Raw genomic sequence first — 8655 nt, 5'->3', positions numbered from 1 at the left:
GTGTGTGTATTCTCTAGTGTTTTCTACGTATAAGATCATGTCATCTGTAAATAGAGACGGTTTTACATCTTCCTTTCCTATCTGGATTCCTTTTCTTTCTTCCTATGGCCATATCTCCCTGGCTCGAACCCCCAGTGCAGAGTTGAAAAGGGGTGATGGAAGTGAACATCCCTGTCTTGCTCCTGTTCTTGGAGGGACATCTATTTTTTCAAATTGATTCTGTAGTTAAAAAAACAACCCCATAAAGAAAATCCCAGACCTCAGATAGCTTAAATGATTTGTTGTATCAAACATTTAAGGACAAAATAATACCAATTCTACAGAAACGCTTCCAGAAAGTAGAAGAGGAGGGAACGTTCCCAATTCCTTTTATGAGGAAAACATTACCCTGATTCCAAAGCCAAACACATTATAAGGAAGGAAAGCTACAGTTCAATATCCCATGCCAACAAAAAGCGAAATACCTTAACAAAATATTCTGGCAATATTTGAAAAAGTTAATGCATCATGACTGTGTGGCGTTTATCTCAAGACTGCAAGGTGGTGTTAACATTGAAACAGCAGTGTATTTTACCAGCTTAATAAATTAAAAAGGAAAAACTATATGATTACCTTAATAGATACAGAAAAGACATTTGATTGGTGAACAAATTGATAAATAACATGAGTGCATGTTCTTGTGGCAGATTAAACCCATGTCTTCTTGGACCCTGATCTCCCTGCATCAGGATTAAGGAAAGTGTGAGAATTGACTCTTAATGGAGGCAGGGAAAGTACAGGGGTCAGAGCAGCCTCAAAGACAACCTGTGACCTCTGAGATTGGTGGGGCTGAGATCAGAAAGATGGGCTCGGGTATGGTGGGCTTCATTACCTCCGACCTTCCCTTCCAGACTTCAGGTCCCACGGCAGAATTCACTGGGGATGGGACGGGCGGACTAGGCTGATAAAATAGAGTGGAGCTTGGCTACTCAGGTGGGGCCCATGGAAAAGCAGCATCAGAATCACTTGGGAACTTGTTAGACATATGACCCTCAGGGCCTGCCCCAGACCCCTGAATCAGAATCTGCTCTTGAAGTTTGAGAAGTACTCCAGCACAGGACTTTGCAAAATTTTGGAAGCTTGAGGACAGCAAAGGGCCAGAGGTCATGCCTGGTTTTTCTCCAGAGGCAGTAAGCTATAAGAGAGAAATGCTGGTCCAGGGGAGAGGGGGTCAAGAATCAGTCACCTTGGGCAAGTTTCTTCCCTTCCCTGAGCTTTAGTGTTCTAATCTATAACATGAGGAGGAGAATCCCTTCTCAGCATACCTAACATATAGAGAAAAGGAACAGATGGGCGTGAAGTCACCTTGGAAGCTGTTGGCAGCGGCCACACACGGCCACGCCCCTCCCTGCCCGCTCTCCTTGCTGCATGATCTGCTGGTTTCCACCCCTGGCACACAGACCCCCTGAGCTCCCAGCTCAGCCCCAGACTCACAGTCAGAGCTCAGCAAATCCTGGTGGCCTGATGGTGGTTTTAAGCCATCTGGTCCCCCTTTCACATTTCTCTTCTTCCTGGTTCCTGAAGGGATAAGACAAGCAAGGAGCCCCTCCCGGCTGTGCTAAGTGGAGGGGGAGTTGCAAACAGGATAGTTTGTGGAACGCTGCTCCAGAGTGCACATTCCTGAGGCCTCATATCCCCAGGCATCTGGGGCCTCTGAGCCTCCTGGGACCCCCCGTAGTTGGGTCCTGGGACAGCTGACCCCTTCCGAGAAGGAGCCTATTCTACTCAGGTACAGGGTGATGGTTCCAGACAGGAGGGGTCTTTTCAATTCCAGCTTCCTCTGAGTGGGAGGACTCAAGGTATCCTTTCTGAACAGATTAAACCTGGCTTCAGCACCTGCCAACCAGTATCAATAACTTTTCAGAATCCTTCTAAGCCCCAGGCTTACAGGGTCCTGCAAAAGCAGAACCAGTGCTATTGCTTGCTAGGGCCAGTTTTAGGGAGTCACAACCCTATTGTCCTTGCTCAGCCTTCATTAAATGTACCATCTATTCTAAGGTTCATGGCTCTCGTAGAGGCTGCACCCCTTCCCTGCCAGCTGGCCCACAAAGACATTCACCTTGGCTTTCAGTGGCCAGTCCTTGTGGCTGCCCACACAGCCAGCCCATTGGGAGTTCTGCTTCCTCGGAATGGGCTCAGGTCTATATGCCCTCCCTTCCCAAGAAGCCTGAAACATGGTCCACTGTTCTCTTCACAAGCTACAGAGGTTCAGTAACATTCAGGTGCCAGGCTGTTCTGCTGTTCTGCTGTTCTGAATTCCAGTACGGTCTTCCTCCACACTCCTCTGTTCTTGATCAAAGGTCTTATGACCCCAAGAGTCACCCCCAAAATCTAGACCCTCAAAGGAGCTTGTTTACTTACCTTTACTCGTGATTGGTGCGTGGTGTTTCTCTCCTCCTGTGCGGCAGTGGACCAAACTTTCTGCCTTCAAGGTCATCCTCTCCTAAGAATTAACAGAATAATATTAAAGCTCCTACAATATTGAAGTTCTAAAGACTCCACCTGTTACATTTGCATATGACTGTAGAAGGCTCGTGTGGATGTCTTCAAGCCCCACTGTGCTTCAGCGCTACGTTTGTGGTCACCTTCCTGAGTATGTTGCTGTCCCTGGTGCTGAAGCATCTTTCGGCTCAAAGGTGAGGTAGTTTCTCCTAATCTTTCATTCCTAGTCATCCTTTTCCAGGACTCATACTTTTAATTATTTACTAATTTTAATAAAACTATTTTATAAATGTTGCAGCAGAAAAATAATTAGGACTCTTATTTCCCAATGTATGTAGCTGACTTTTTTTTGTACTTTTGGCAATTCTATCATGTTTCCAAAGATTGACATTTTCCTCCTGGAAGTTAGGGGAGGTTTGAAGGCCTCACCCCAAGCACCCTGTGTCGTTGTGTTTGAGAGAGATACCAGGACTTGGGTGATGGAGGCAATGTACACTTGGTCAGTATGATGTGTGGCTAATTTTAGTCATTTTTCTTGAGCAAAATTCTGGGTATATCTTGTCCACTTGGTTGCCCGAGCTGGAGGCCTTTGAATCAGCTTTGGCTTCTCTCTCCATCTACCCTTGCGGCCTGGGAGTCACAAAGGCGAGTTCAGAAGTGTGGACATTCACCCCACCTGTGCCACATTTGATCAGACCCTCATCCCTGAATCACAGCAACAGCTTCCGCTGGGTCTCCTGCCTCTACATTACACCTGTTAATCAACCCTCCACACAGTCAGAGGACCCCCCACTGTACTCAAGTGGCCTCTCACCAGACTCCGTGTGCAGTCCCTTCTCCATGCCTTTGTATACTCTACACCTCCCATCTCACTGCCTTCATTCTCTAGCTGGCAAACTCCTCAGTCTTCCAGGCCCAGCTCAAAGGACCCTTCTTTCCTAGAACCTTTGCTGACCTCTCTGCATCTCTGGGATCTCACATGTTCACAATCCCACACCATCCAGCTTCTCTGTTCTCTCTCAGCTCTGATACAGTATTTTGGCGGCCACACCCTCCTATCCCAGATTCTTCACAACATGCCCAACAAATGATAGGTGCCTGAAAGAATTTGCTGGATGCATAGTTGGTTGGTAGCTCTTGTGTGTTTCATCAGTTTAACGGCCCTCAGAGATGAAGCTCTCCCACCTTCACCCACCGCCACGTTGGAAACGCTTCCTAGCCGCACCCCTCTCACTTTATTTATTTAACTTACTCCTCCAAGAGCGCACAGCGGCTGTTTCTCACCTCTCGTCTCCTGGCTTTCAGGAGACTGTGCTTGCATCCCTCCCAACCCACTTTGGTTTCTCTCTCTGAGTAAGAGGGCTCCAGTTCCTTTGCTTTCTCGTGGATGACTTTGTGCAGGAGTGCTGCTTTGTTTTAACATAGGAGTCTGTGGCCAGAGAGGGTAAGACACCCATGCAGTTCACAAGGCCCAGAAGCTGAAAATATTCTTCTCCAATCCTCCTTCTTCTGGTAGCTAAGATATCCTAGCATCTGCTCCATAAACTATGCTCAGAGTTAGGAAAGTAAGGAAATATTTACTCATACATAAAGGAGAAGAAACTCTCCCCCAGTTGGAAGTGAGCTCTGATATCCCCCCGCAGATGCGGCTCATTCACTCAAGCTACCAAACTCTGATTGTGAAAGCACCTTTGCCCTAGGGGAGGGTCTGGAGGGGAGACTACTAAGTATGGGAGGCAAGCAGACAGTGGGGTTCAGAATTCTCACAGTTCCTGCTGTCTGTATGTGTGACAGGGTAATATCCCAAGTGTTATGGGTTTGGGGTTTGAAATGGAGACTCTGGGTGGGTGTAGAGGCCAGATATGGGTGTAAGGGAGAGAGAGGGACATGGTACAGGTATGGGGTGCATAACTCCAGGAATGAGAAAAGGGGAGGTGTGAGGTGGGGTACAGCTTCCAGGTGCATTTGGGAGAATGGAGGGTCCTAGATGCAGGGCCAGAGTTGTAGGCATGGACGAAGGGGAACATTCTGGGTTCATGTGTTGGGAACAGAGTTCTAAATGTGGGGCATCTGTGGAGAGAGAATTCTGGGTGTGATGGATGGGGGTATAAGAGTCTGTATGCCGCCTTCTTCCCCGAGGAGACACCAAATGGTGGATGATGCTGGTGCTGCGGGAGGGCCCGGAGGCCCCAGGGGCCCTGGAATGGGAGGCCTTGGAGGCTTCCGTGGAGGATTTGGCAGTGGCATCTGGGGCCGAGTTCGCAGCCGGGGTCGGGGCCAGGGTTGCGGCCGCGGAGCTCGCGGAGGCAAGGCAGGGGACAAGGAGTCGATCCCCGTCACCAAGCTGGGCCGCCTGGTCAAGGACATGAAGATCAAGTCCCTGGAGGAGATCTATCTTTTCTCCTTGCCAATCAAGGAATCTGAGATCATTGACTTTTTCTCTGGGGCATCCCTCAAGGATGAGGTTTTGAAGATTATGCCCGTGCAAAAGCAGACACACGCTGGCCAGAGGACCCGGTTCAGGGCATTTGTCGCCACTGGGGACTACAATGGACATGTTGGTCTGGGTGTTAAGTGCTCGAAGGAAGTAGCCACTGCCATCCGTGGGGTCATCATCCCAGCCAAGCTCTCTATTGTCCCTGTGCGGTGAGGCTACTGGGGGAACAAGACTGGCAAGCCCCATACTGTCCTTTGCAAGGTGACTGGCCGCTGTGGCCCTGTACTGGTGCACCTCGTCCCCGCCCCAGGGGCGCTGGCAGAGTCTCAGCCCCTGTACCAAGAAGTTGCTGATGATGGCTGGTATTGACCACTGCTACACCTCGGCCAGGGGCTGCACTGCCACCTTGGGCAACTTTGCCAAGGCCACCTTTGATGCCATCTCTAAGACCTACAGTTATCTCACCCCCGATTTCTGGAAAGAGACTGTGTTCACCAAGTCTCCCTATCAGGAATTCACCAACCATCTTGTAAAGACCCACACCAGAGTTTCTGTGCAGAGGACCCAGGCTCCAGCTGTGGCCACCACATAATTTTATACAAAAAAAAAATTGAATAAAGCCTGTTAATTAAAAAAAAAAAAAAGAGTCTATATGCCTGTAGTTGGGGAGTCTGTGTGTATGTGAGCGCATGTGTGTGTGTGTGTGTGTGTGTTTGGTTGAGGGTCACATAGACCAGGACACAGGCTGGCCAGCAGTGTGGAATACTCAAGGAGGTGAAAACTAAGATGGGAAGAGCTTAAGAAGGGACAGAGGGTGGAGCTTATGGCAGAGGCCAGCGGCCCCGAGAGCAGGAGACCGTCCTGGGGCAGCTCCCTGCACACTGCCCCAGTGCAGTGGTTCTGACACAGCGGGCCTTCCGACTTCCAGCAGCTGGACACCAGGCAGTCTCTCATCTTACACTGTGTGTCCCCAGTCTGGCAAGTTGCTTTGTTGGGGTTCAGAGTAAATACTTCCCAGGATGTGTTCTAGAAACCTGAGTAAATAAGACGACCCCAGGAAGGGCAACGCATCAAGGGGAGCCTGGGAGGAGCAGCAGTGCCCCAGGAATTACTGACGGGGCTTGAGAGGAACAGGGACTCCGAGGCCCCAGGGTCAGGAATGATGGACTCCTAGAAACGGGCCCTTAAGGATCCCAGGTATTTGGGTGTGTGTGGGGGGAGGGGAAGGAGGAGTTGTATTACAGCGAAGGTGTGAGGAGTCAGGAGGCTGACATGGGATCTTGGGGGCAGTGGAGAGGCCAAATCAGCCACAGCACATGGTTTGGATGAGCCTGTGGGGGTTACAAACTCACCTGGTGGAGCCAGGCAGGTGATGTAAATGAGTGAAGCAGGCCAGGTGTGAGATGGAATTTGGAAAAGTGGGGATAAACAAGTGGAGAGAGTACCCTAAAACAGACAAGGGGATTGAAGACAAAAACAAAACAAAACATGGCAGATCAAATAAAACCTGGCCCATGGGCCACTAGTCTGAGACCCGGGAGAGTAGCAAGTGCTTTGGCTGGCCAAGGGTATTTGGCAGAGACTTCGGATGCCTCGCCAACTGAAGGAGCAAGTTCGGCAATTACGCAGGGACAGGGGACGGCCAGGGACCACTGGGGAGCTGGTTTCTGGGTGAGCCCTTCCTCACCTTCCCTTACAGGGAGCTAACGGCTGATTGCAGACAGCACAGTTGGTCTGGGACTCACATTTTGCTTGCTAGGTGACCTCAGTTTTCTCCCCACCGAGGCCTTCCAATCTGAGGACCCCTCAGCAAGGACCCCCCTGCCCCAGCAGCTCCCCAGGCTGGCCTGGCTTTGTGTACAGACCTGTCGTCTCTTGGCCCATCGCAACACTCCAGCACACCACTCGGAGCTGACCCAGGTCTGCCTGCCTCCTTCAGGCTTGGTCCTTGGGGGTGCGACCCCCCCACAGCCTCCCAGCGGCACCTAATCCCCTTTCGTCTCCCTCTGGTGAGGTGGGCGGGGAGGGCTCCAGGCACCCAGCTCCCATTGTCTGTGCTCCTTGAACCGTTTAAAGGGATTAGGGGCTGGGGGCTTGCACGAGTTGCCTTCAGGGATGTGTGTTCAGTGGGGGAGAAGATGAGATTCCGCTTTCTTCCATCCCCACCGTCCAGAAGGGCTGGTGAGTGCAAGATAGATGGCGTGGATAAGGGGGCATCCAATTAATTCCAATTTAAACCCAATTTGGTCTCCTTTGTAATAAGAACAGCAGGCGTGTTTTAACAGTGGATTATCTCTGCCAGGCAGTCATTCGTCATCGCTTTCTCTGTGCTGGGGCCTCTGGACGGCGCTCGGCGGGGAGATGGAGCTGGGCGAGCAGAGCGGGGCACTGGACGGGAGCCTGCTGGGCATGGGTGCACAGAGGAGCAACCGCAGAGGCTCCTGCCCTGTCTCCACCCAGGCCTTACCTGGGAGAGTCCTGCTCTGTGCCTCAGTTTCCCTGTCCGTACAATGGGGAAGGGGCGTTTCAGTGAGCATTCCCTACTCCGACAGCCATGGGACAGGAGAGGGAGCACACTGATGGTAACTCCAGAAGGTGAAGGCCCCGGGCTCAGAGGGGAGTCAGAGACATGGACACTGCTGTACGACCGTGGATGAGTCATTGACCTTTCTGTGCTTCAGTCTTCTCATTATGATATTACGATAATGATAAGCATAATACAAGGTACCATTTAGAATTAGTATCTTAAAATGGCCCCATAGCTAAATGTTTTCAAGTGAAGACTCACACAGAAGGTCTCCACCAGTATCCCTCTCTACCTCGTTCCCCACAGCGACCCTTTGGGGACACACTAGTCAAACGACATGGCAGCCCTACCTTGGTTCGTGCAGGGGCTCAGAAGGTTCAGAGGAGACTTCAGATATCATTCAGAAAATTAAAGCCCTCCTAGGAAAAACAGACCCCCCACCAACTGCAGCGTTAATACAGTTGAATTTGGGTTGCTCACCTGCGTGGGCAGCCTGAGGCAGCTGCCACCCACCTGTCCCAGCTGTGGGGCAGCTGCATGGGCCTCTTGCCGTCTGGAGAGTCCATTTGTACTCCATGTTTCTTTGGTCCCTGGTCCCCACCCCTCACTAGTAAGGGTAGTTGTCAGCACTGTGCCCTTTGGCAGGTAGGGAAACTGAGGCTCGGAAGAAGAAGGTGATGCTTAGGGCCAGCTTGTTTGCGGGGGCAGAGAAAGCTCAGCAGCCCCGAAGCCTGAGCCCAGCCTTGCCCGAAGTTCCTTCCCCAGTTGGCAGGTGATGTATCCCAGGCAGCCAGCTTCAGCCCTGGGACACTGGCCTGCGGCTCTTTATGAGAGGCTGGGGCTCTGTTCACCGGGGGCCAGAGCCCGCTCCATTTGACACGGAGCCCCTGGCCCACAAACCCAGCCTGCCACCCTCTCCCACCCCGCCCCTCAGCACCAAGAACTCAGTCACAGCCTGCAGCCCCACAAATTCTCCCAGGGACGTCTGGGTAATTAGGAGATTCTTCATTTACTGATGACACTTTTCATTACCCAGAATGAACGCAGACTCATTCCCTTCCCACTGCCCAGGCAGGCTGTTCCTCATGTTGGCGGGATTGATGGGCCAGGTCGGGTCTGGTGCCCCCTCCCCAGGCCTTGCCCCCGATGCTGGATCCTGTGGGCCTGCGCTCCTTCCTCCGAGGGCGGGGCTCTGTGCTTGGCACCGCGT

At 51.6% G+C, this 8655-nt stretch overlaps 1 pseudogene; it reads left to right on the top strand.

Annotated features, from left to right (window-relative positions):
* The first annotated feature begins 4630 nt into the window (after window positions 1-4630).
* Window positions 4631-5510, top strand: LOC118632554 (annotated as a pseudogene).
* Window positions 5511-8655: the final 3145 nt, after the last annotated feature.

This window comes from Molossus molossus, unplaced genomic scaffold (assembly GCF_014108415.1).
Source record: "Molossus molossus isolate mMolMol1 unplaced genomic scaffold, mMolMol1.p scaffold_m16_p_17, whole genome shotgun sequence".
NCBI classification, from domain to species: domain Eukaryota; kingdom Metazoa; phylum Chordata; class Mammalia; order Chiroptera; family Molossidae; genus Molossus; species Molossus molossus.
The sequence above is the reverse complement of the archived record's forward strand: the minus strand, read 5'-3'. Positions and strand labels throughout refer to the sequence as shown.